This window comes from Eucyclogobius newberryi, unplaced genomic scaffold (genome assembly GCF_026437365.1).
Source record: "Eucyclogobius newberryi isolate DKJ021-1_F unplaced genomic scaffold, fEucNew1.0.hap1 SCAF_9, whole genome shotgun sequence".
NCBI lineage: Eukaryota > Metazoa > Chordata > Actinopteri > Gobiiformes > Gobiidae > Eucyclogobius > Eucyclogobius newberryi.
This window is the reverse complement of record NW_027316532.1, coordinates 14,850,358-14,878,344: the sequence shown is the minus strand read 5'-3', so window position 1 is coordinate 14,878,344 and position 27,987 is coordinate 14,850,358.

Genomic DNA, 27,987 nt, shown 5'->3' with positions numbered 1-27,987 from the left:
GACCTGTAAATCTACACAATATATAGTTTAAAGTTTGAGTCTATCATATTAGGTTTTGAATTTATAGCTGTTTTTGTGTCTTTTGCTTCAAAAGCATTTTCAGATAATTTGTGTGTTCTGAAGAAACTACAAGAGATATATAACCCAAACTTTCTGTGCAAGAGGGGCTTGTACATCTGCACAACATGTATTTTAAAGTTTGAACTTATCTTATTGCATTTTTGAGTTATAACCGTTTTAACGTTTTTATTGCTCCAAAAGCCTTTTCAGCCCATGAACAGTTGTTTGTGAGTTTCGAAAAAAGTGCAAGAGCTATTCAAACCCTTTTTGCTGGGCAAGTAGGACCTGTAAATCTACACAATATATAGTTTAAAGTTTGAGTCTATCATATTAGGTTTTGGATTTATAGCTGTTTTTGTGTCTATTGCTTCAAAAGCATTTTCAGATAATTTGTGTGTTCTGAAGAAACTACAAGAGATATCTAACCCAAACTTTCTGTGCAAGAGGGGCTTGTACATCTGCACAACATGTCTTTTAAAGTTTGAACTTATCTTATTGAATTTTTGAGTTATAGCAGTTTTTACGTTTTTATTACTCCAAAAGCCTTTTCAGCCCATGAACAGTTGTGTGCGTTTCGAAAAAAGTGCAAGAGCTATTCAAACCCTTTTTGCTGGGCAAGTAGGACCTGTAAATCTACACAATACATAGTTTAAAGTTTGAGTCTATCATATTAGGTTTTTGATTTATAGCTGTTTTTGTGTCTATTGCTTCAAAAGCATTTTCAGATAATTTGTGTGTTCTGAAGAAACTACAAGAGATATCTAACCCAAACTTTCTGTGCAAGAGGGGCTTGTACATCTGCACAACATATTTTTTAAAGTTTGAACTTATCTTATTGCATTTTTGAGTTATAGCAGTTTTTAAGTTTTTATTGCTCCAAAAGCCTTTTCAGCCCATGAACAGTTGTTTGTGAGTTTTCGAAAAAAGTGCAAAAGCTATTCGAACCCTTTTTGCTGGGCAAGTAGGACCTGTAAATCTACACAATATATAGTTCAAAGTTGGAGTCTATCATATTAGGTTTTGGATTTATAGCTGTTTTTGTGTCTATTGCTTCAAAAGCATTTTTAGATAATTTGTGTGTTCTGAAGAAACTACAAGAGATATCTAACCCAAACTTTCTGTGCAAGAGGGGCTTGTACATCTGCACAACATGTCTTTTAAAGTTTGAACTTATCTTATTGCATTTTTGAGTTATAGCAGTTTTTAAGTTTTTATTGCTCCAAAAGCCTTTTCAGCCCATGAACAGTTGTGTGCGTTTCGAAAAAAAGTGCAAGAGCTATTCAAACCCTTTTTGCTGGGCAAGTAGGACCTGTAAATCTACACAATACATAGTTCAAAGTTTGAGTCTATCATATTAGGTTTTGGATTTATAGCTGTTTTTGTGTCTATTGCTTCAAAAGCATTTTCAGATAATTTGTGTGTTCTGAAGAAACTACAAGAGATATCTAACCCAAACTTTCTGTGCAAGAGAGGCTTGTACATCTGCACAACATATTTTTTAAAGTTTGAACTTATCTTATTGCATTTTTGAGTTATAGCAGTTTTTAAGTTTTTATTGCTCCAAAAGCCTTTTCAGCCCATGAACAGTTGTTTGTGAGTTTTCGAAAAAAGTGCAAAAGCTATTCGAACCCTTTTTGCTGGGCAAGTAGGACCTGTAAATCTACACAATATATAGTTCAAAGTTGGAGTCTATCATATTAGGTTTTGGATTTATAGCTGTTTTTGTGTATATTGCTTCAAAAGCATTTTTAGATCATTTGTGTGTTCTGAAGAAACTACAAGAGATATCTAACCCAAACTTTCTGTGCAAGAGGGGCTTGTACATCTGCACAACATGTCTTTTAAAGTTTGAACTTATCTTATTGCATTTTTGAGTTATAGCAATTTTAACGTTTTTATTGCTCCAAAAGCCTTTTCAGCCCATGAACAGTTGTTTGTGAGTTTCGAAAAAAGTGCAAGAGCTATTCAAACCCTTTTTGCTGGGCAAGTAGGACCTGTAAATCTACACAATATATAGTTTAAAGTTTAGTCTATCATATTAGGTTTTTGATTTATAGCTGTTTTTGTGTCTATTGCTTCAAAAGCATTTTCAGATAATTTGTGTGTTCTGAAGAAACTACAAGAGATATCTAACCCAAACTTTCTGTGCAAGAGGGGCTTGTACATCTGCACAACATGTCTTTTAAAGTTTGAACTTATCTTATTGCATTTTTGAGTTATGGCAGTTTTAAGTTTTTATTGCTCCAAAAGCCTTTTCAGCCCATGAACAGTTGTTTGTGAGTTTTCGAAAAAAGTGCAAAAGCTATTCGAACCCTTTTTGCTGGGCAAGTAGGACCTGTAAATCTACACAATATATAGTTTAAAGTTTGAGTCTATCATATTAGGTTTTGGATTTATAGCTGTTTTTGTGTCTTTTGCTTCAAAAGCATTTTCAGATAATTTGTGTGTTCTGAAGAAACTACAAGAGATATCTAACCCATACTTTCTGTGCAAGAGGGGCTTGTACATCTGCACAACATGTATTTTAAAGTTTGAACTTATCTCATTGCATTTTTGAGTTATAACCGTTTTAACGTTTTTATTGCTCCAAAAGCCTTTTCAGCCCATGAACAGTTGTTTGTGAGTTTCGAAAAAAGTGCAAGAGCTATTCAAACCCTTTTTGCTGGGCAAGTAGGACCTGTAAATCTACACAATATATAGTTTAAAGTTTGAGTCTATCATATTAGGTTTTGGATTTATAGCTGTTTTTGTGTCTATTGCTTCAAAAGCATTTTCAGATAATTTGTGTGTTCTGAAGAAACTACAAGAGATATCTAACCCAAACTTTCTGTGCAAGAGGGGCTTGTACATCTGCACAACATGTCTTTTAAAGTTTGAACTTATCTTATTGAATTTTTGAGTTATAGCAGTTTTTACGTTTTTATTACTCCAAAAGTCTTTTCAGCCCATGAACAGTTGTGTGCGTTTCGAAAAAAGTGCAAGAGCTATTCAAACCCTTTTTGCTGGGCAAGTAGGACCTGTAAATCTACACAATACATAGTTTAAAGTTTGAGTCTATCATATTAGGTTTTGGATTTATAGCTGTTTTTGTGTCTATTGCTTCAAAAGCATTTTCAGATAATTTGTGTGTTCTGAAGAAACTACAAGAGATATATAACCCAAACTTTCTGTGCAAGAGGGGCTTGTACATCTGCACAACATGTCTTTTAAAGTTTGAACTTATCTTATTGCATTTTTGAGTTATGGCAGTTTTAAGTTTTTATTGCTCCAAAAGCCTTTTCAGCCCATGAACAGTTGTGTGCGTTTCGAAAAAAAGTGAAAGAGCTATTCAAACCCTTTTTGCTAGGCAAGTAGGACCTGTAAATCTACACAATACATAGTTTAAAGTTTGAGTCTATCATATTAGGTTTTGGATTTATAGCTGTTTTTGTGTCTATTGCTTCAAAAACATTTTCAGATATTTTGTGTGTTCTGAAGAAACTACAAGAGATATCTAACCCAAACTTTCTGTGCAAGAGGGGCTTGTACATCTGCACAACATGTCTTTTAAAGTTTGAACTTATCTTATTGCATTTTTGAGTTATAGCAGTTTTTAAGTTTTTATTGCTCCAAAAGCCTTTTCAGCCCATGAACAGTTGTGTGCGTTTCGAAAAAAAGTGCAAGAGCTATTCAAACCCTTTTTGCTGGGCAAGTAGGACCTGTAAATCTACACAATACATAGTTCAAAGTTTGAGTCTATCATATTAGGTTTTTGATTTATAGCTGTTTTTGTGTCTATTGCTTCAAAAGCATTTTCAGATAATTTGTGTGTTCTGAAGAAACTACAAGAGATATCTAACCCAAACTTTCTGTGCAAGAGGGGCTTGTACATCTGCACAACATATTTTTTAAAGTTTGAACTTATCTTATTGCATTTTTGAGTTATAGCAGTTTTTAAGTTTTTATTGCTCCAAAAGCCTTTTCAGCCCATAAACAGTTGTTTGTGAGTTTTCGAAAAAAGTGCAAAAGCTATTCGAACCCTTTTTGCTGGGCAAGTAGGACCTGTAAATCTACACAATATATAGTTCAAAGTTGGAGTCTATCATATTAGGTTTTGGATTTATAGCTGTTTTTGTGTCTATTGCTTCAAAAGCATTTTTAGATAATTTGTGTGTTCTGAAGAAACTACAAGAGATATCTAACCCAAACTTTCTGTGCAAGAGGGGCTTGTACATCTGCACAACATGTCTTTTAAAGTTTGAACTTATCTTATTGCATTTTTGAGTTATAGCAGTTTTTAAGTTTTTATTGCTCCAAAAGCCTTTTCAGCCCATGAACAGTTGTGTGCGTTTCGAAAAAAAGTGCAAGAGCTATTCAAACCCTTTTTGCTGGGCAAGTAGGACCTGTAAATCTACACAATACATAGTTCAAAGTTTGAGTCTATCATATTAGGTTTTGGATTTATAGCTGTTTTTGTGTCTATTGCTTCAAAAGCATTTTCAGATAATTTGTGTGTTCTGAAGAAACTACAAGAGATATCTAACCCAAACTTTCTGTGCAAGAGGGGCTTGTACATCTGCACAACATATTTTTTAAAGTTTGAACTTATCTTATTGCATTTTTGAGTTATAGCAGTTTTTAAGTTTTTATTGCTCCAAAAGCCTTTTCAGCCCATGAACAGTTGTTTGTGAGTTTTCGAAAAAAGTGCAAAAGCTATTCGAACCCTTTTTGCTGGGCAAGTAGGACCTGTAAATCTACACAATATATAGTTCAAAGTTGGAGTCTATCATATTAGGTTTTGGATTTATAGCTGTTTTTGTGTATATTGCTTCAAAAGCATTTTTAGATCATTTGTGTGTTCTGAAGAAACTACAAGAGATATCTAACCCAAACTTTCTGTGCAAGAGGGGCTTGTACATCTGCACAACATGTCTTTTAAAGTTTGAACTTATCTTATTGCATTTTTGAGTTATAACCGTTTTAACGTTTTTATTGCTCCAAAAGCCTTTTCAGCCCATGAACAGTTGTTTGTGAGTTTCGAAAAAAGTGCAAGAGCTATTCAAACCCTTTTTGCTGGGCAAGTAGGACCTGTAAATCTACACAATACATAGTTTAAAGTTTGAGTCTATCATATTAGGTTTTGGATTTATAGCTGTTTTTGTGTCTATTGCTTCAAAAGCATTTTCAGATAATTTGTGTGTTCTGAAGAAACTACAAGAGATATATAACCCAAACTTTCTGTGCAAGAGGGGCTTGTACATCTGCACAACATGTCTTTTAAAGTTTGAACTTATCTTATTGCATTTTTGAGTTATGGCAGTTTTAAGTTTTTATTGCTCCAAAAGCCTTTTCAGCCCATGAACAGTTGTGTGCGTTTCGAAAAAAAGTGAAAGAGCTATTCAAACCCTTTTTGCTAGGCAAGTAGGACCTGTAAATCTACACAATACATAGTTTAAAGTTTGAGTCTATCATATTAGGTTTTGGATTTATAGCTGTTTTTGTGTCTATTGCTTCAAAAACATTTTCAGATATTTTGTGTGTTCTGAAGAAACTACAAGAGATATCTAACCCAAACTTTCTGTGCAAGAGGGGCTTGTACATCTGCACAACATGTCTTTTAAAGTTTGAACTTATCTTATTGCATTTTTGAGTTATAGCAGTTTTTAAGTTTTTATTGCTCCAAAAGCCTTTTCAGCCCATGAACAGTTGTGTGCGTTTCGAAAAAAAGTGCAAGAGCTATTCAAACCCTTTTTGCTGGGCAAGTAGGACCTGTAAATCTACACAATACATAGTTCAAAGTTTGAGTCTATCATATTAGGTTTTTGATTTATAGCTGTTTTTGTGTCTATTGCTTCAAAAGCATTTTCAGATAATTTGTGTGTTCTGAAGAAACTACAAGAGATATCTAACCCAAACTTTCTGTGCAAGAGGGGCTTGTACATCTGCACAACATATTTTTTAAAGTTTGAACTTATCTTATTGCATTTTTGAGTTATAGCAGTTTTTAAGTTTTTATTGCTCCAAAAGCCTTTTCAGCCCATAAACAGTTGTTTGTGAGTTTTCGAAAAAAGTGCAAAAGCTATTCGAACCCTTTTTGCTGGGCAAGTAGGACCTGTAAATCTACACAATATATAGTTCAAAGTTGGAGTCTATCATATTAGGTTTTGGATTTATAGCTGTTTTTGTGTCTATTGCTTCAAAAGCATTTTTAGATAATTTGTGTGTTCTGAAGAAACTACAAGAGATATCTAACCCAAACTTTCTGTGCAAGAGGGGCTTGTACATCTGCACAACATGTCTTTTAAAGTTTGAACTTATCTTATTGCATTTTTGAGTTATAGCAGTTTTTAAGTTTTTATTGCTCCAAAAGCCTTTTCAGCCCATGAACAGTTGTGTGCGTTTCGAAAAAAAGTGCAAGAGCTATTCAAACCCTTTTTGCTGGGCAAGTAGGACCTGTAAATCTACACAATACATAGTTCAAAGTTTGAGTCTATCATATTAGGTTTTGGATTTATAGCTGTTTTTGTGTCTATTGCTTCAAAAGCATTTTCAGATAATTTGTGTGTTCTGAAGAAACTACAAGAGATATCTAACCCAAACTTTCTGTGCAAGAGGGGCTTGTACATCTGCACAACATATTTTTTAAAGTTTGAACTTATCTTATTGCATTTTTGAGTTATAGCAGTTTTTAAGTTTTTATTGCTCCAAAAGCCTTTTCAGCCCATGAACAGTTGTTTGTGAGTTTTCGAAAAAAGTGCAAAAGCTATTCGAACCCTTTTTGCTGGGCAAGTAGGACCTGTAAATCTACACAATATATAGTTCAAAGTTGGAGTCTATCATATTAGGTTTTGGATTTATAGCTGTTTTTGTGTATATTGCTTCAAAAGCATTTTTAGATCATTTGTGTGTTCTGAAGAAACTACAAGAGATATCTAACCCAAACTTTCTGTGCAAGAGGGGCTTGTACATCTGCACAACATGTCTTTTAAAGTTTGAACTTATCTTATTGCATTTTTGAGTTATAACCGTTTTAACGTTTTTATTGCTCCAAAAGCCTTTTCAGCCCATGAACAGTTGTTTGTGAGTTTCGAAAAAAGTGCAAGAGCTATTCAAACCCTTTTTGCTGGGCAAGTAGGACCTGTAAATCTACACAATATATAGTTTAAAGTTTGAGTCTATCATATTAGGTTTTGGATTTATAGCTGTTTTTGTGTCTATTGCTTCAAAAGCATTTTCAGATCATTTGTGTGTTCTGAAGAAACTACAAGAGATATCTAACCCAAACTTTCTGTGCAAGAGGGGCTTGTACATCTGCACAACATGTCTTTTAAAGTTTGAACTTATCTTATTGAATTTTTGAGTTATAGCAGTTTTTACGTTTTTATTACTCCAAAAGCCTTTTCAGCCCATGAACAGTTGTGTGCGTTTCGAAAAAAGTGCAAGAGCTATTCAAACCCTTTTTGCTGGGCAAGTAGGACCTGTAAATCTACACAATACATAGTTTAAAGTTTGAGTCTATCATATTAGGTTTTTGATTTATAGCTGTTTTTGTGTCTATTGCTTCAAAAGCATTTTCAGATAATTTGTGTGTTCTGAAGAAACTACAAGAGATATCTAACCCAAACTTTCTGTGCAAGAGGGGCTTGTACATCTGCACAACATATTTTTTAAAGTTTGAACTTATCTTATTGCATTTTTGAGTTATAGCAGTTTTTAAGTTTTTATTGCTCCAAAAGCCTTTTCAGCCCATGAACAGTTGTTTGTGAGTTTTCGAAAAAAGTGCAAAAGCTATTCGAACCCTTTTTGCTGGGCAAGTAGGACCTGTAAATCTACACAATATATAGTTCAAAGTTGGAGTCTATCATATTAGGTTTTGGATTTATAGCTGTTTTTGTGTCTATTGCTTCAAAAGCATTTTTAGATAATTTGTGTGTTCTGAAGAAACTACAAGAGATATCTAACCCAAACTTTCTGTGCAAGAGGGGCTTGTACATCTGCACAACATGTCTTTTAAAGTTTGAACTTATCTTATTGCATTTTTGAGTTATAGCAGTTTTTAAGTTTTTATTGCTCCAAAAGCCTTTTCAGCCCATGAACAGTTGTGTGCGTTTCGAAAAAAAGTGCAAGAGCTATTCAAACCCTTTTTGCTGGGCAAGTAGGACCTGTAAATCTACACAATACATAGTTCAAAGTTTGAGTCTATCATATTAGGTTTTGGATTTATAGCTGTTTTTGTGTCTATTTCTTCAAAAGCATTTTCAGATAATTTGTGTGTTCTGAAGAAACTACAAGAGATATCTAACCCAAACTTTCTGTGCAAGAGAGGCTTGTACATCTGCACAACATATTTTTTAAAGTTTGAACTTATCTTATTGCATTTTTGAGTTATAGCAGTTTTTAAGTTTTTATTGCTCCAAAAGCCTTTTCAGCCCATGAACAGTTGTTTGTGAGTTTTCGAAAAAAGTGCAAAAGCTATTCGAACCCTTTTTGCTGGGCAAGTAGGACCTGTAAATCTACACAATATATAGTTCAAAGTTGGAGTCTATCATATTAGGTTTTGGATTTATAGCTGTTTTTGTGTATATTGCTTCAAAAGCATTTTTAGATCATTTGTGTGTTCTGAAGAAACTACAAGAGATATCTAACCCAAACTTTCTGTGCAAGAGGGGCTTGTACATCTGCACAACATGTCTTTTAAAGTTTGAACTTATCTTATTGCATTTTTGAGTTATAGCAATTTTAACGTTTTTATTGCTCCAAAAGCCTTTTCAGCCCATGAACAGTTGTTTGTGAGTTTCGAAAAAAGTGCAAGAGCTATTCAAACCCTTTTTGCTGGGCAAGTAGGACCTGTAAATCTACACAATATATAGTTTAAAGTTTAGTCTATCATATTAGGTTTTTGATTTATAGCTGTTTTTGTGTCTATTGCTTCAAAAGCATTTTCAGATAATTTGTGTGTTCTGAAGAAACTACAAGAGATATCTAACCCAAACTTTCTGTGCAAGAGGGGCTTGTACATCTGCACAACATGTCTTTTAAAGTTTGAACTTATCTTATTGAATTTTTGAGTTATAGCAGTTTTTACGTTTTTATTACTCCAAAAGTCTTTTCAGCCCATGAACAGTTGTGTGCGTTTCGAAAAAAGTGCAAGAGCTATTCAAACCCTTTTTGCTGGGCAAGTAGGACCTGTAAATCTACACAATACATAGTTTAAAGTTTGAGTCTATCATATTAGGTTTTGGATTTATAGCTGTTTTTGTGTCTATTGCTTCAAAAGCATTTTCAGATAATTTGTGTGTTCTGAAGAAACTACAAGAGATATATAACCCAAACTTTCTGTGCAAGAGGGGCTTGTACATCTGCACAACATGTCTTTTAAAGTTTGAACTTATCTTATTGCATTTTTGAGTTATGGCAGTTTTAAGTTTTTATTGCTCCAAAAGCCTTTTCAGCCCATGAACAGTTGTGTGCGTTTCGAAAAAAAGTGAAAGAGCTATTCAAACCCTTTTTGCTAGGCAAGTAGGACCTGTAAATCTACACAATACATAGTTTAAAGTTTGAGTCTATCATATTAGGTTTTGGATTTATAGCTGTTTTTGTGTCTATTGCTTCAAAAACATTTTCAGATATTTTGTGTGTTCTGAAGAAACTACAAGAGATATCTAACCCAAACTTTCTGTGCAAGAGGGGCTTGTACATCTGCACAACATGTCTTTTAAAGTTTGAACTTATCTTATTGCATTTTTGAGTTATAGCAGTTTTTAAGTTTTTATTGCTCCAAAAGCCTTTTCAGCCCATGAACAGTTGTGTGCGTTTCGAAAAAAAGTGCAAGAGCTATTCAAACCCTTTTTGCTGGGCAAGTAGGACCTGTAAATCTACACAATACATAGTTCAAAGTTTGAGTCTATCATATTAGGTTTTTGATTTATAGCTGTTTTTGTGTCTATTGCTTCAAAAGCATTTTCAGATAATTTGTGTGTTCTGAAGAAACTACAAGAGATATCTAACCCAAACTTTCTGTGCAAGAGGGGCTTGTACATCTGCACAACATATTTTTTAAAGTTTGAACTTATCTTATTGCATTTTTGAGTTATAGCAGTTTTTAAGTTTTTATTGCTCCAAAAGCCTTTTCAGCCCATGAACAGTTGTTTGTGAGTTTTCGAAAAAAGTGCAAAAGCTATTCGAACCCTTTTTGCTGGGCAAGTAGGACCTGTAAATCTACACAATATATAGTTCAAAGTTGGAGTCTATCATATTAGGTTTTGGATTTATAGCTGTTTTTGTGTCTATTGCTTCAAAAGCATTTTTAGATAATTTGTGTGTTCTGAAGAAACTACAAGAGATATCTAACCCAAACTTTCTGTGCAAGAGGGGCTTGTACATCTGCACAACATGTCTTTTAAAGTTTGAACTTATCTTATTGCATTTTTGAGTTATAGCAGTTTTTAAGTTTTTATTGCTCCAAAAGCCTTTTCAGCCCATGAACAGTTGTGTGCGTTTCGAAAAAAAGTGCAAGAGCTATTCAAACCCTTTTTGCTGGGCAAGTAGGACCTGTAAATCTACACAATACATAGTTCAAAGTTTGAGTCTATCATATTAGGTTTTGGATTTATAGCTGTTTTTGTGTCTATTGCTTCAAAAGCATTTTCAGATAATTTGTGTGTTCTGAAGAAACTACAAGAGATATCTAACCCAAACTTTCTGTGCAAGAGGGGCTTGTACATCTGCACAACATATTTTTTAAAGTTTGAACTTATCTTATTGCATTTTTGAGTTATAGCAGTTTTTAAGTTTTTATTGCTCCAAAAGCCTTTTCAGCCCATGAACAGTTGTTTGTGAGTTTTCGAAAAAAGTGCAAAAGCTATTCGAACCCTTTTTGCTGGGCAAGTAGGACCTGTAAATCTACACAATATATAGTTCAAAGTTGGAGTCTATCATATTAGGTTTTGGATTTATAGCTGTTTTTGTGTATATTGCTTCAAAAGCATTTTTAGATCATTTGTGTGTTCTGAAGAAACTACAAGAGATATCTAACCCAAACTTTCTGTGCAAGAGGGGCTTGTACATCTGCACAACATGTCTTTTAAAGTTTGAACTTATCTTATTGCATTTTTGAGTTATAGCAGTTTTAACGTTTTTATTGCTCCAAAAGCCTTTTCAGCCCATGAACAGTTGTTTGTGAGTTTCGAAAAAAGTGCAAGAGCTATTCAAACCCTTTTTGCTGGGCAAGTAGGACCTGTAAATCTACACAATATATAGTTTAAAGTTTGAGTCTATCATATTAGGTTTTTGATTTATAGCTGTTTTTGTGTCTATTGCTTCAAAAGCATTTTCAGATAATTTGTGTGTTCTGAAGAAACTACAAGAGATATCTAACCCAAACTTTCTGTGCAAGAGGGGCTTGTACATCTGCACAACATGTCTTTTAAAGTTTGAACTTATCTTATTGCATTTTTGAGTTATGGCAGTTTTAAGTTTTTATTGCTCCAAAAGCCTTTTCAGCCCATGAACAGTTGTTTGTGAGTTTTCGAAAAAAGTGCAAAAGCTATTCGAACCCTTTTTGCTGGGCAAGTAGGACCTGTAAATCTACACAATATATAGTTTAAAGTTTGAGTCTATCATATTAGGTTTTGGATTTATAGCTGTTTTTGTGTCTTTTGCTTCAAAAGCATTTTCAGATAATTTGTGTGTTCTGAAGAAACTACAAGAGATATATAACCCAAACTTTCTGTGCAAGAGGGGCTTGTACATCTGCACAACATGTATTTTAAAGTTTGAACTTATCTTATTGCATTTTTGAGTTATAACCGTTTTAACGTTTTTATTGCTCCAAAAGCCTTTTCAGCCCATGAACAGTTGTTTGTGAGTTTCGAAAAAAGTGCAAGAGCTATTCAAACTCTTTTTGCTGGGCAAGTAGGACCTGTAAATCTACACAATATATAGTTTAAAGTTTGAGTCTATCATATTAGGTTTTGGATTTATAGCTGTTTTTGTGTCTATTGCTTCAAAAGCATTTTCAGATAATTTGTGTGTTCTGAAGAAACTACAAGAGATATCTAACCCAAACTTTCTGTGCAAGAGGGGCTTGTACATCTGCACAACATGTCTTTTAAAGTTTGAACTTATCTTATTGAATTTTTGAGTTATAGCAGTTTTTACGTTTTTATTACTCCAAAAGTCTTTTCAGCCCATGAACAGTTGTGTGCGTTTCGAAAAAAGTGCAAGAGCTATTCAAACCCTTTTTGCTGGGCAAGTAGGACCTGTAAATCTACACAATACATAGTTTAAAGTTTGAGTCTATCATATTAGGTTTTGGATTTATAGCTGTTTTTGTGTCTATTGCTTCAAAAGCATTTTCAGATAATTTGTGTGTTCTGAAGAAACTACAAGAGATATATAACCCAAACTTTCTGTGCAAGAGGGGCTTGTACATCTGCACAACATGTCTTTTAAAGTTTGAACTTATCTTATTGCATTTTTGAGTTATGGCAGTTTTAAGTTTTTATTGCTCCAAAAGCCTTTTCAGCCCATGAACAGTTGTGTGCGTTTCGAAAAAAAGTGAAAGAGCTATTCAAACCCTTTTTGCTAGGCAAGTAGGACCTGTAAATCTACACAATACATAGTTTAAAGTTTGAGTCTATCATATTAGGTTTTGGATTTATAGCTGTTTTTGTGTCTATTGCTTCAAAAACATTTTCAGATATTTTGTGTGTTCTGAAGAAACTACAAGAGATATCTAACCCAAACTTTCTGTGCAAGAGGGGCTTGTACATCTGCACAACATGTCTTTTAAAGTTTGAACTTATCTTATTGCATTTTTGAGTTATAGCAGTTTTTAAGTTTTTATTTCTCCAAAAGCCTTTTCAGCCCATGAACAGTTGTGTGCGTTTCGAAAAAAAGTGCAAGAGCTATTCAAACCCTTTTTGCTGGGCAAGTAGGACCTGTAAATCTACACAATACATAGTTCAAAGTTTGAGTCTATCATATTAGGATTTTGATTTATAGCTGTTTTTGTGTCTATTGCTTCAAAAGCATTTTCAGATAATTTGTGTGTTCTGAAGAAACTACAAGAGATATCTAACCCAAACTTTCTGTGCAAGAGGGGCTTGTACATCTGCACAACATATTTTTTAAAGTTTGAACTTATCTTATTGCATTTTTGAGTTATAGCAGTTTTTAAGTTTTTATTGCTCCAAAAGCCTTTTCAGCCCATGAACAGTTGTTTGTGAGTTTTCGAAAAAAGTGCAAAAGCTATTCGAACCCTTTTTGCTGGGCAAGTAGGACCTGTAAATCTACACAATATATAGTTCAAAGTTGGAGTCTATCATATTAGGTTTTGGATTTATAGCTGTTTTTGTGTCTATTGCTTCAAAAGCATTTTTAGATAATTTGTGTGTTCTGAAGAAACTACAAGAGATATCTAACCCAAACTTTCTGTGCAAGAGGGGCTTGTACATCTGCACAACATGTCTTTTAAAGTTTGAACTTATCTTATTGCATTTTTGAGTTATAGCAGTTTTTAAGTTTTTATTGCTCCAAAAGCCTTTTCAGCCCATGAACAGTTGTGTGCGTTTCGAAAAAAAGTGCAAGAGCTATTCAAACCCTTTTTGCTGGGCAAGTAGGACCTGTAAATCTACACAATACATAGTTCAAAGTTTGAGTCTATCATATTAGGTTTTGGATTTATAGCTGTTTTTGTGTCTATTGCTTCAAAAGCATTTTCAGATAATTTGTGTGTTCTGAAGAAACTACAAGAGATATCTAACCCAAACTTTCTGTGCAAGAGGGGCTTGTACATCTGCACAACATATTTTTTAAAGTTTGAACTTATCTTATTGCATTTTTGAGTTATAGCAGTTTTTAAGTTTTTATTGCTCCAAAAGCCTTTTCAGCCCATGAACAGTTGTTTGTGAGTTTTCGAAAAAAGTGCAAAAGCTATTCGAACCCTTTTTGCTGGGCAAGTAGGACCTGTAAATCTACACAATATATAGTTCAAAGTTGGAGTCTATCATATTAGGTTTTGGATTTATAGCTGTTTTTGTGTATATTGCTTCAAAAGCATTTTTAGATCATTTGTGTGTTCTGAAGAAACTACAAGAGATATCTAACCCAAACTTTCTGTGCAAGAGGGGCTTGTACATCTGCACAACATGTCTTTTAAAGTTTGAACTTATCTTATTGCATTTTTGAGTTATAGCAGTTTTAACGTTTTTATTGCTCCAAAAGCCTTTTCAGCCCATGAACAGTTGTTTGTGAGTTTCGAAAAAAGTGCAAGAGCTATTCAAACCCTTTTTGCTGGGCAAGTAGGACCTGTAAATCTACACAATATATAGTTTAAAGTTTGAGTCTATCATATTAGGTTTTTGATTTATAGCTGTTTTTGTGTCTATTGCTTCAAAAGCATTTTCAGATAATTTGTGTGTTCTGAAGAAACTACAAGAGATATCTAACCCAAACTTTCTGTGCAAGAGGGGCTTGTACATCTGCACAACATGTCTTTTAAAGTTTGAACTTATCTTATTGCATTTTTGAGTTATGGCAGTTTTAAGTTTTTATTGCTCCAAAAGTCTTTTCAGCCCATGAACAGTTGTGTGCGTTTCGAAAAAAGTGCAAGAGCTATTCAAACCCTTTTTGCTGGGCAAGTAGGACCTGTAAATCTACACAATACATAGTTTAAAGTTTGAGTCTATCATATTAGGTTTTGGATTTATAGCTGTTTTTGTGTCTATTGCTTCAAAAGCATTTTCAGATAATTTGTGTGTTCTGAAGAAACTACAAGAGATATATAACCCAAACTTTCTGTGCAAGAGGGGCTTGTACATCTGCACAACATGTCTTTTAAAGTTTGAACTTATCTTATTGCATTTTTGAGTTATGGCAGTTTTAAGTTTTTATTGCTCCAAAAGCCTTTTCAGCCCATGAACAGTTGTGTGCGTTTCGAAAAAAAGTGAAAGAGCTATTCAAACCCTTTTTGCTAGGCAAGTAGGACCTGTAAATCTACACAATACATAGTTTAAAGTTTGAGTCTATCATATTAGGTTTTGGATTTATAGCTGTTTTTGTGTCTATTGCTTCAAAAACATTTTCAGATAATTTGTGTGTTCTGAAGAAACTACAAGAGATATCTAACCCAAACTTTCTGTGCAAGAGGGGCTTGTACATCTGCACAACATATTTTTTAAAGTTTGAACTTATCTTATTGCATTTTTGAGTTATAGCAGTTTTTAGGTTTTTATTGCTCCAAAAGCCTTTTCAGCCCATGAACAGTTGTTTGTGAGTTTTCGAAAAAAGTGCAAAAGCTATTCGAACCCTTTTTGCTGGGCAAGTAGGACCTGTAAATCTACACAATATATAGTTTAAAGTTGGAGTCTATCATATTAGGTTTTGGATTTATAGCTGTTTTTGTGTCTATTGCTTCAAAAGCATTTTTAGATCATTTGTGTGTTCTGAAGAAACTACAAGAGATATCTAACCCAAACTTTCTGTGCAAGAGGGGCTTGTACATCTGCACAACATGTCTTTTAAAGTTTAAACTTATCTTATTGCATTTTTGAGTTATAGCAGTTTTAACGTTTTTATTGCTCCAAAAGCCTTTTCAGCCCATGAACAGTTGTTTGTGAGTTTCGAAAAAAGTGCAAGAGCTATTCAAACCCTTTTTGCTGGGCAAGTAGGACCTGTAAATCTACACAATATATAGTTTAAAGTTTGAGTCTATCATATTAGGTTTTGGATTTATAGCTGTTTTTGTGTCTATTGCTTCAAAAGCATTTTCAGATAATTTGTGTGTTCTGAGGAAACTACAAGAGATATCTAACCCAAACTTTCTGTGCAAGAGGGGCTTGTACATCTGCACAACATATTTTTTAAAGTTTGAACTTATCTTATTGCATTTTTGAGTTATAGCAGTTTTTAAGTTTTTATTGCTCCAAAAGCCTTTTCAGCCCATGAACAGTTGTTTGTGAGTTTTTGAAAAAAGTGCAAAAGCTATTCGAACCCTTTTTGCTGGGCAAGTAGGACCTGTAAATCTACACAATATATAGTTCAAAGTTGGAGTCTATCATATTAGGTTTTGGATTTATAGCTGTTTTTGTGTCTATTGCTTCAAAAGCATTTTTAGATCATTTGTGTGTTCTGAAGAAACTACAAGAGATATCTAACCCAAACTTTCTGTGCAAGAGGGGCTTGTACATCTGCACAACATGTCTTTTAAAGTTTGAACTTATCTTATTGCATTTTTGAGTTATAGCAGTTTTTAAGTTTTTATTGCTCCAAAAGCCTTTTCAGCCCATGAACAGTTGTGTGCGTTTCGAAAAAAAGTGCAAGAGCTATTCAAACCCTTTTTGCTGGGCAAGTAGGGCCTGTAAATCTACACAATACATAGTTCAAAGTTTGAGTCTATCATATTAGGTTTTTTATTTATAGCTGTTTTTGTGTCTATTGCTTCAAAAGCATTTTCAGATAATTTGTGTGTTCTGAAGAAACTACAAGAGATATCTAACCCAAACTTTCTGTGCAAGAGGGGCTTGTACATCTGCACAACATATTTTTTAAAGTTTGAACTTATCTTATTGCATTTTTGAGTTATAGCAGTTTTTAAGTTTTTATTGCTCCAAAAGCCTTTTCAGCCCATGAACAGTTGTTTGTGAGTTTTCGAAAAAAGTGCAAAAGCTATTCGAACCCTTTTTGCTGGGCAAGTAGGACCTGTAAATCTACACAATATATAGTTCAAAGTTGGAGTCTATCATATTAGGTTTTGGATTTATAGCTGTTTTTGTGTCTATTGCTTCAAAAGCATTTTTAGATAATTTGTGTGTTCTGAAGAAACTACAAGAGATATCTAACCCAAACTTTCTGTGCAAGAGGGGCTTGTACATCTGCACAACATGTCTTTTAAAGTTTGAACTTATCTTATTGAATTTTTGAGTTATAGCAGTTTTTACGTTTTTATTGCTCCAAAAGCCTTTTCAGCCCATGAACAGTTGTGTGCGTTTCGAAAAAAGTGCAAGAGCTATTCAAACCCTTTTTGCAGGGCAAGTAGGACCTGTAAATCTACACAATACATAGTTTAAAGTTTGAGTCTATCATATTAGGTTTTGGATTTATAGCTGTTTTTGTGTCTATTGCTTCAAAAACATTTTCAGATAATTTGTGTGTTCTGAAGAAACTACAAGAGATATCTAACCCAAACTTTCTGTGCAAGAGGGGCTTGTACATCTGCAGAACATGTCTTTTAAAGTTTGAACTTATCTTATTGCATTTTTAGTTATAGCAGTTTTTAAGTTTTTATTGCTCCAAAAGCCTTTTCAGCCCATGAACAGTTGTGTGCGTTTCGAAAAAAAGTGAAAGAGCTATTCAAACCCTTTTTGCTAGGCAAGTAGGACCTGTAAATCTACACAATACATAGTTTAAAGTTTGAGTCTATCATATTAGGTTTTGGATTTATAGCTGTTTTTGTGTCTATTGCTTCAAAAACATTTTCAGATATTTTGTGTGTTCTGAAGAAACTACAACAGATATCTAACCCAAACTTTCTGTGCAAGAGGGGCTTGTACATCTGCACAACATGTCTTTTAAAGTTTGAACTTATCTTATTGAATTTTTGAGTTATAGCAGTTTTTACGTTTTTATTGCTCCAAAAGCCTTTTCAGCCCATGAACAGTTGTGTGCGTTTCGAAAAAAGAGCAAGAGCTATTCAAACCCTTTTTGCTGGGCAAGTAGGACCTGTAAATCTACACAATACATAGTTTAAAGTTTGAGTCTATCATATTAGGTTTTTGATTTATAGCTGTTTTTGTGTCTATTGCTTCAAAAGCATTTTCAGATAATTTGTGTGTTCTGAAGAAACTACAAGAGATATCTAACCCAAACTTTCTGTGCAAGAGGGGCTTGTACATCTGCACAACATATTTTTTAAAGTTTGAACTTATCTTATTGCATTTTTGAGTTATAGCAGTTTTTAAGTTTTTATTGCTCCAAAAGCCTTTTCAGCCCATGAACAGTTGTTTGTGAGTTTTCGAAAAAAGTGCAAAAGCTATTCGAACCCTTTTTGCTGGGCAAGTAGGACCTGTAAATCTACACAATATATAGTTCAAAGTTGGAGTCTATCATATTAGGTTTTGGATTTATAGCTGTTTTTGTGTCTATTGCTTCAAAAGCATTTTTAGATCATTTGTGTGTTCTGAAGAAACTACAAGAGATATCTAACCCAAACTTTCTGTGCAAGAGGGGCTTGTACATCTGCACAACATGTCTTTTAAAGTTTGAACTTATCTTATTGCATTTTTGAGTTATAGCAGTTTTTAAGTTTTTATTGCTCCAAAAGCCTTTTCAGCCCATGAACAGTTGTGTGCGTTTCGAAAAAAAGTGCAAGAGCTATTCAAACCCTTTTTGCTGGGCAAGTAGGACCTGTAAATCTACACAATACATAGTTCAAAGTTTGAGTCTATCATATTAGGTTTTGGATTTATAGCTGTTTTTGTGTCTATTGCTTCAAAAGCATTTTCAGATAATTTGTGTGTTCTGAAGAAACTACAAGAGATATCTAACCCAAACTTTCTGTGCAAGAGGGGCTTGTACATCTGCACAACATATTTTTTAAAGTTTGAACTTATCTTATTGCATTTTTGAGTTATAGCAGTTTTTAAGTTTTTATTGCTCCAAAAGCCTTTTCAGCCCATGAACAGTTGTTTGTGAGTTTTCGAAAAAAGTGCAAAAGCTATTCGAACCCTTTTTGCTGGGCAAGTAGGACCTGTAAATCTACACAATATATAGTTCAAAGTTGGAGTCTATCATATTAGGTTTTGGATTTATAGCTGTTTTTGTGTCTATTGCTTCAAAAGCATTTTTAGATCATTTGTGTGTTCTGAAGAAACTACAAGAGATATCTAACCCAAACTTTCTGTGCAAGAGGGGCTTGTACATCTGCACAACATGTCTTTTAAAGTTTGAACTTATCTTATTGCATTTTTGAGTTATAGCAGTTTTAACGTTTTTATTGCTCCAAAAGCCTTTTCAGCCCATGAACAGTTGTTTGTGAGTTTCGAAAAAAGTGCAAGAGCTATTCAAACCCTTTTTGCTGGGCAAGTAGGACCTGTAAATCTACACAATATATAGTTTAAAGTTTGAGTCTATCATATTAGGTTTTGGATTTATAGCTGTTTTTGTGTCTATTGCTTCAAAAGCATTTTCAGATAATTTGTGCGTTCTGAAGAAACTACAAGAGATATCTAACCCAAACTTTCTGTGCAAGAGGGGCTTGTACATCTGCACAACATGTCTTTTAAAGTTTGAACTTATCTTATTGCATTTTTGAGGTTTGGCAGTTTTAAGTTTTTATTGCTCCAAAAGCCTTTTCAGCCCATGAACAGTTGTTTGTGAGTTTTCGAAAAAAGTGCAAAAGCTATTCGAACCCTTTTTGCTGGGCAAGTAGGACCTGTAAATCTACACAATATATAGTTTAAAGTTTGAGTCTATCATATTAGGTTTTGGATTTATAGCTGTTTTTGTGTCTTTTGCTTCAAAAGCATTTTCAGATAATTTGTGTGTTCTGAAGAAACTACAAGAGATATATAACCCAAACTTTCTGTGCAAGAGGGGCTTGTACATCTGCACAACATGTCTTTTAAAGTTTGAACTTATCTTATTGCATTTTTGAGTTATAACCGTTTTAACGTTTTTATTGCTCCAAAAGCCTTTTCAGCCCATGAACAGTTGTTTGTGAGTTTCGAAAAAAGTGCAAGAGCTATTCAAACCCTTTTTGCTGGGCAAGTAGGACCTGTAAATCTACACAATATATAGTTTAAAGTTTGAGTCTATCATATTAGGTTTTGGATTTATAGCTGTTTTTGTGTCTATTGCTTCAAAAGCATTTTCAGATAATTTGTGTGTTCTGAAGAAACTACAAGAGATATCTAACCCAAACTTTCTGTGCAAGAGGGGCTTGTACATCTGCACAACATGTCTTTTAAAGTTTGAACTTATCTTATTGAATTTTTGAGTTATAGCAGTTTTTACGTTTTTATTACTCCAAAAGTCTTTTCAGCCCATGAACAGTTGTGTGCGTTTCGAAAAAAGTGCAAGAGCTATTCAAACCCTTTTTGCTGGGCAAGTAGGACCTGTAAATCTACACAATACATAGTTTAAAGTTTGAGTCTATCATATTAGGTTTTGGATTTATAGCTGTTTTTGTGTCTATTGCTTCAAAAGCATTTTCAGATAATTTGTGTGTTCTGAAGAAACTACAAGAGATATCTAACCCAAACTTTCTGTGCAAGAGGGGCTTGTACATCTGCACAACATGTCTTTTAAAGTTTGAACTTATCTTATTGCATTTTTGAGTTATGGCAGTTTTAAGTTTTTATTGCTCCAAAAGCCTTTTCAGCCCATGAACAGTTGTGTGCGTTTCGAAAAAAAGTGAAAGAGCTATTCAAACCCTTTTTGCTAGGCAAGTAGGACCTGTAAATCTACACAATACATAGTTTAAAGTTTGAGTCTATCATATTAGGTTTTGGATTTATAGCTGTTTTTGTGTCTATTGCTTCAAAAACATTTTCAGATAATTTGTGTGTTCTGAAGAAACTACAAGAGATATCTAACCCAAACTTTCTGTGCAAGAGGGGCTTGTACATCTGCACAACATATTTTTTAAAGTTTGAACTTATCTTATTGCATTTTTGAGTTATAGCAGTTTTTAGGTTTTTATTGCTCCAAAAGCCTTTTCAGCCCATGAACAGTTGTTTGTGAGTTTTCGAAAAAAGTGCAAAAGCTATTCGAACCCTTTTTGCTGGGCAAGTAGGACCTGTAAATCTACACAATACATAGTTTAAAGTTGGAGTCTATCATATTAGGTTTTGGATTTATAGCTGTTTTTGTGTCTATTGCTTCAAAAGCATTTTTAGATCATTTGTGTGTTCTGAAGAAACTACAAGAGATATCTAACCCAAACTTTCTGTGCAAGAGGGGCTTGTACATCTGCACAACATGTCTTTTAAAGTTTGAACTTATCTTATTGCATTTTTGAGTTATAGCAGTTTTTAAGTTTTTATTGCTCCAAAAGCCTTTTCAGCCCATGAACAGTTGTTTGTGAGTTTCGAAAAAAGTGCAAGAGCTATTCAAACCCTTTTTGCTGGGCAAGTAGGACCTGTAAATCTACACAATATATAGTTTAAAGTTTGAGTCTATCATATTAGGTTTTGGATTTATAGCTGTTTTTGTGTCTATTGCTTCAAAAGCATTTTCAGATAATTTGTGTGTTCTGAAGAAACTACAAGAGATATCTAACCCAAACTTTCTGTGCAAGAGGGGCTTGTACATCTGCACAACATATTTTTTAAAGTTTGAACTTATCTTATTGCATTTTTGAGTTATAGCAGTTTTTAAGTTTTTATTGCTCCAAAAGCCTTTTCAGCCCATGAACAGTTGTTTGTGAGTTTTCGAAAAAAGTGCAAAAGCTATTCGAACCCTTTTTGCTGGGCAAGTAGGACCTGTAAATCTACACAATATATAGTTCAAAGTTGGAGTCTATCATATTAGGTTTTGGATTTATAGCTGTTTTTGTGTCTATTGCTTCAAAAGCATTTTTAGATCATTTGTGTGTTCTGAAGAAACTACAAGAGATATCTAACCCAAACTTTCTGTGCAAGAGGGGCTTGTACATCTGCACAACATGTCTTTTAAAGTTTGAACTTATCTTATTGCATTTTTGAGTTATAGCAGTTTTTAAGTTTTTATTGCTCCAAAAGCCTTTTCAGCCCATGAACAGTTGTGTGCGTTTCGAAAAAAAGTGCAAGAGCTATTCAAACCCTTTTTGCTGGGCAAGTAGGGCCTGTAAATCTACACAATACATAGTTCAAAGTTTGAGTCTATCATATTAGGTTTTTGATTTATAGCTGTTTTTGTGTCTATTGCTTCAAAAGCATTTTCAGATAATTTGTGTGTTCTGAAGAAACTACAAGAGATATCTAACCCAAACTTTCTGTGCAAGAGGGGCTTGTACATCTGCACAACATATTTTTTAAAGTTTGAACTTATCTTATTGCATTTTTGAGTTATAGCAGTTTTTAAGTTTTTATTGCTCCAAAAGCCTTTTCAGCCCATGAACAGTTGTTTGTGAGTTTTCGAAAAAAGTGCAAAAGCTATTCGAACCCTTTTTGCTGGGCAAGTAGGACCTGTAAATCTACACAATATATAGTTCAAAGTTGGAGTCTATCATATTAGGTTTTGGATTTATAGCTGTTTTTGTGTCTATTGCTTCAAAAGCATTTTTAGATAATTTGTGTGTTCTGAAGAAACTACAAGAGATATCTAACCCAAACTTTCTGTGCAAGAGGGGCTTGTACATCTGCACAACATGTCTTTTAAAGTTTGAACTTATCTTATTGAATTTTTGAGTTATAGCAGTTTTTACGTTTTTATTGCTCCAAAAGCCTTTTCAGCCCATGAACAGTTGTGTGCGTTTCGAAAAAAGTGCAAGAGCTATTCAAACCCTTTTTGCAGGGCAAGTAGGACCTGTAAATCTACACAATACATAGTTTAAAGTTTGAGTCTATCATATTAGGTTTTGGATTTATAGCTGTTTTTGTGTCTATTGCTTCAAAAACATTTTCAGATAATTTGTGTGTTCTGAAGAAACTACAAGAGATATCTAACCCAAACTTTCTGTGCAAGAGGGGCTTGTACATCTGCACAACATATTTTTTAAAGTTTGAACTTATCTTATTGCATTTTTGAGTTATAGCAGTTTTTAAGTTTTTATTGCTCCAAAAGCCTTTTCAGCCCATGAACAGTTGTTTGTGAGTTTTCGAAAAAAGTGCAAAAGCTATTCGAACCCTTTTTGCTGGGCAAGTAGGACCTGTAAATCTACACAATATATAGTTCAAAGTTGGAGTCTATCATATTAGGTTTTCGATTTATAGCTGTTTTTGTGTCTATTGCTTCAAAAGCATTTTTAGATCATTTGTGTGTTCTGAAGAAACTACAAGAGATATCTAACCCAAACTTTCTGTGCAAGAGGGGCTTGTACATCTGCACAACATGTCTTTTAAAGTTTGAACTTATCTTATTGCATTTTTGAGTTATAGCAGTTTTTAAGTTTTTATTGCTCCAAAAGCCTTTTCAGCCCATGAACAGTTGTGTGCGTTTCGAAAAAAAGTGCAAGAGCTATTCAAACCCTTTTTGCTGGGCAAGTAGGACCTGTAAATCTACACAATACATAGTTCAAAGTTTGAGTCTATCATATTAGGTTTTTGATTTATAGCTGTTTTTGTGTCTATTGCTTCAAAAGCATTTTCAGATAATTTGTGTGTTCTGAAGAAACTACAAGAGTATCTAACCCAAACTTTCTGTGCAAGAGGGGCTTGTACATCTGCACAACATATTTTTTAAAGTTTGAACTTATCTTATTGCATTTTTGAGTTATAGCAGTTTTTAAGTTTTTATTGCTCCAAAAGCCTTTTCAGCCCATGAACAGTTGTGTGCGTTTCGAAAAAAAGTGAAAGAGCTATTCAAACCCTTTTTGCTAGGCAAGTAGGACCTGTAAATCTACACAATACATAGTTTAAAGTTTGAGTCTATCATATTAGGTTTTGGATTTATAGCTGTTTTTGTGTCTATTGCTTCAAAAACATTTTCAGATAATTTGTGTGTTCTGAAGAAACTACAAGAGATATCTAACCCAAACTTTCTGTGCAAGAGGGGCTTGTACATCTGCACAACATATTTTTTAAAGTTTGAACTTATCTTATTGCATTTTTGAGTTATAGCAGTTTTTAGGTTTTTATTGCTCCAAAAGCCTTTTCAGCCCATGAACAGTTGTTTGTGAGTTTTCGAAAAAAGTGCAAAAGCTATTCGAACCCTTTTTGCTGGGCAAGTAGGACCTGTAAATCTACACAATACATAGTTTAAAGTTGGAGTCTATCATATTAGGTTTTGGATTTATAGCTGTTTTTGTGTCTATTGCTTCAAAAGCATTTTTAGATCATTTGTGTGTTCTGAAGAAACTACAAGAGATATCTAACCCAAACTTTCTGTGCAAGAGGGGCTTGTACATCTGCACAACATGTCTTTTAAAGTTTGAACTTATCTTATTGCATTTTTGAGTTATAGCAGTTTTAACGTTTTTATTGCTCCAAAAGCCTTTTCAGCCCATGAACAGTTGTTTGTGAGTTTCGAAAAAAGTGCAAGAGCTATTCAAACCCTTTTTGCTGGGCAAGTAGGACCTGTAAATCTACACAATATATAGTTTAAAGTTTGAGTCTATCATATTAGGTTTTGGATTTATAGCTGTTTTTGTGTCTATTGCTTCAAAAGCATTTTCAGATAATTTGTGTGTTCTGAAGAAACTACAAGAGATATCTAACCCAAACTTTCTGTGCAAGAGGGGCTTGTACATCTGCACAACATATTTTTTAAAGTTTGAACTTATCTTATTGCATTTTTGAGTTATAGCAGTTTTTAAGTTTTTATTGCTCCAAAAGCCTTTTCAGCCCATGAACAGTTGTTTGTGAGTTTTCGAAAAAAGTGCAAAAGCTATTCGAACCCTTTTTGCTGGGCAAGTAGGACCTGTAAATCTACACAATATATAGTTCAAAGTTGGAGTCTATCATATTAGGTTTTGGATTTATAGCTGTTTTTGTGTCTATTGCTTCAAAAGCATTTTTAGATCATTTGTGTGTTCTGAAGAAACTACAAGAGATATCTAACCCAAACTTTCTGTGCAAGAGGGGCTTGTACATCTGCACAACATGTCTTTTAAAGTTTGAACTTATCTTATTGCATTTTTGAGTTATAGCAGTTTTTAAGTTTTTATTGCTCCAAAAGCCTTTTCAGCCCATGAACAGTTGTGTGCGTTTCGAAAAAAAGTGCAAGAGCTATTCAAACCCTTTTTGCTGGGCAAGTAGGGCCTGTAAATCTACACAATACATAGTTCAAAGTTTGAGTCTATCATATTAGGTTTTTGATTTATAGCTGTTTTTGTGTCTATTGCTTCAAAAGCATTTTCAGATAATTTGTGTGTTCTGAAGAAACTACAAGAGATATCTAACCCAAACTTTCTGTGCAAGAGGGGCTTGTACATCTGCACAACATATTTTTTAAAGTTTGAACTTATCTTATTGCATTTTTGAGTTATAGCAGTTTTTAAGTTTTTATTGCTCCAAAAGCCTTTTCAGCCCATGAACAGTTGTTTGTGAGTTTTCGAAAAAAGTGCAAAAGCTATTCGAACCCTTTTTGCTGGGCAAGTAGGACCTGTAAATCTACACAATATATAGTTCAAAGTTGGAGTCTATCATATTAGGTTTTGGATTTATAGCTGTTTTTGTGTCTATTGCTTCAAAAGCATTTTTAGATAATTTGTGTGTTCTGAAGAAACTACAAGAGATATCTAACCCAAACTTTCTGTGCAAGAGGGGCTTGTACATCTGCACAACATGTCTTTTAAAGTTTCAACTTATCTTATTGAATTTTTGAGTTATAGCAGTTTTTACGTTTTTATTGCTCCAAAAGCCTTTTCAGCCCATGAACAGTTGTGTGCGTTTCGAAAAAAGTGCAAGAACTATTCAAACCCTTTTTGCAGGGCAAGTAGGACCTGTAAATCTACACAATACATAGTTTAAAGTTTGAGTCTATCATATTAGGTTTTGGATTTATAGCTGTTTTTGTGTCTATTGCTTCAAAAACATTTTCAGATAATTTGTGTGTTCTGAAGAAACTACAAGAGATATCTAACCCAAACTTTCTGTGCAAGAGGGGCTTGTACATCTGCACAACATATTTTTTAAAGTTTGAACTTATCTTATTGCATTTTTGAGTTATAGCAGTTTTTAAGTTTTTATTGCTCCAAAAGCCTTTTCAGCCCATGAACAGTTGTTTGTGAGTTTTCGAAAAAAGTGCAAAAGCTATTCGAACCCTTTTTGCTGGGCAAGTAGGACCTGTAAATCTACACAATATATAGTTCAAAGTTGGAGTCTATCATATTAGGTTTTGGATTTATAGCTGTTTTTGTGTCTATTGCTTCAAAAGCATTTTTAGATCATTTGTGTGTTCTGAAGAAACTACAAGAGATATCTAACCCAAACTTTCTGTGCAAGAGGGGCTTGTACATCTGCACAACATGTCTTTTAAAGTTTGAACTTATCTTATTGCATTTTTGAGTTATAGCAGTTTTTAAGTTTTTATTGCTCCAAAAGCCTTTTCAGCCCATGAACAGTTGTGTGCGTTTCGAAAAAAAGTGCAAGAGCTATTCAAACCCTTTTTGCTGGGCAAGTAGGACCTGTAAATCTACACAATACATAGTTCAAAGTTTGAGTCTATCATATTAGGTTTTTGATTTATAGCTGTTTTTGTGTCTATTGCTTCAAAAGCATTTTCAGATAATTTGTGTGTTCTGAAGAAACTACAAGAGATATCTAACCCAAACTTTCTGTGCAAGAGGGGCTTGTACATCTGCACAACATATTTTTTAAAGTTTGAACTTATCTTATTGCATTTTTGAGTTATAGCAGTTTTTAAGTTTTTATTGCTCCAAAAGCCTTTTCAGCCCATGAACAGTTGTTTGTGAGTTTTCGAAAAAAGTGCAAAAGCTATTCGAACCCTTTTTGCTGGGCAAGTAGGACCTGTAAATCTACACAATATATAGTTCAAAGTTGGAGTCTATCATATTAGGTTTTGGATTTATAGCTGTTTTTGTGTCTATTGCTTCAAAAGCATTTTCAGATAATTTGTGTGTTCTGAAGAAACTACAAGAGATATCTAACCCAAACTTTCTGTGCAAGAGGGGCTTGTACATCTGCACAACATATTTTTTAAAGTTTGAACTTATCTTATTGCATTTTTGAGTTATAGCAGTTTTTAAGTTTTTATTGCTCCAAAAGCCTTTTCAGCCCATGAACAGTTGTTTGTGAGTTTTCGAAAAAAGTGCAAAAGCTATTCGAACCCTTTTTGCTGGGCAAGTAGGACCTGTAAATCTACACAATATATAGTTCAAAGTTGGAGTCTATCATATTAGGTTTTGGATTTATAGCTGTTTTTGTGTCTATTGCTTCAAAAGCATTTTCAGATAATTTGTGTGTTCTGAAGAAACTACAAGAGATATCTAACCCAAACTTTCTGTGCAAGAGGGGCTTGTACATCTGCACAACATATTTTTTAAAGTTTGAACTTATCTTATTGCATTTTTGTGTTATAGCAGTTTTTAAGTTTTTATTGCTCCAAAAGCCTTTTCAGCCCATGAACAGTTGTTTGTGAGTTTTCGAAAAAAGTGCAAAAGCTATTCGAACCCTTTTTGCTGGGCAAGTAGGACCTGTAAATCTACACAATATATAGTTCAAAGTTGGAGTCTATCATATTAGGTTTTGGATTTATAGCTGTTTTTGTGTCTATTGCTTCAAAAGCATTTTTAGATCATTTGTGTGTTCTGAAGAAACTACAAGAGATATCTAACCCAAACTTTCTGTGCAAGAGGGGCTTGTACATCTGCACAACATGTCTTTTAAAGTTTGAACTTATCTTATTGCATTTTTGAGTTATAGCAGTTTTTAAGTTTTTATTGCTCCAAAAGCCTTTTCAGCCCATGAACAGTTGTGTGCGTTTCGAAAAAAAGTGCAAGAGCTATTCAAACCCTTTTTGCTGGGCAAGTAGGGCCTGTAAATCTACACAATACATAGTTCAAAGTTTGAGTCTATCATATTAGGTTTTTGATTTATAGCTGTTTTTGTGTCTATTGCTTCAAAAGCATTTTCAGATAATTTGTGTGTTCTGAAGAAACTACAAGAGATATCTAACCCAAACTTTCTGTGCAAGAGGGGCTTGTACATCTGCACAACATATTTTTTAAAGTTTGAACTTATCTTATTGCATTTTTGAGTTATAGCAGTTTTTAAGTTTTTATTGCTCCAAAAGCCTTTTCAGCCCATGAACAGTTGTTTGTGAGTTTTCGAAAAAAGTGCAAAAGCT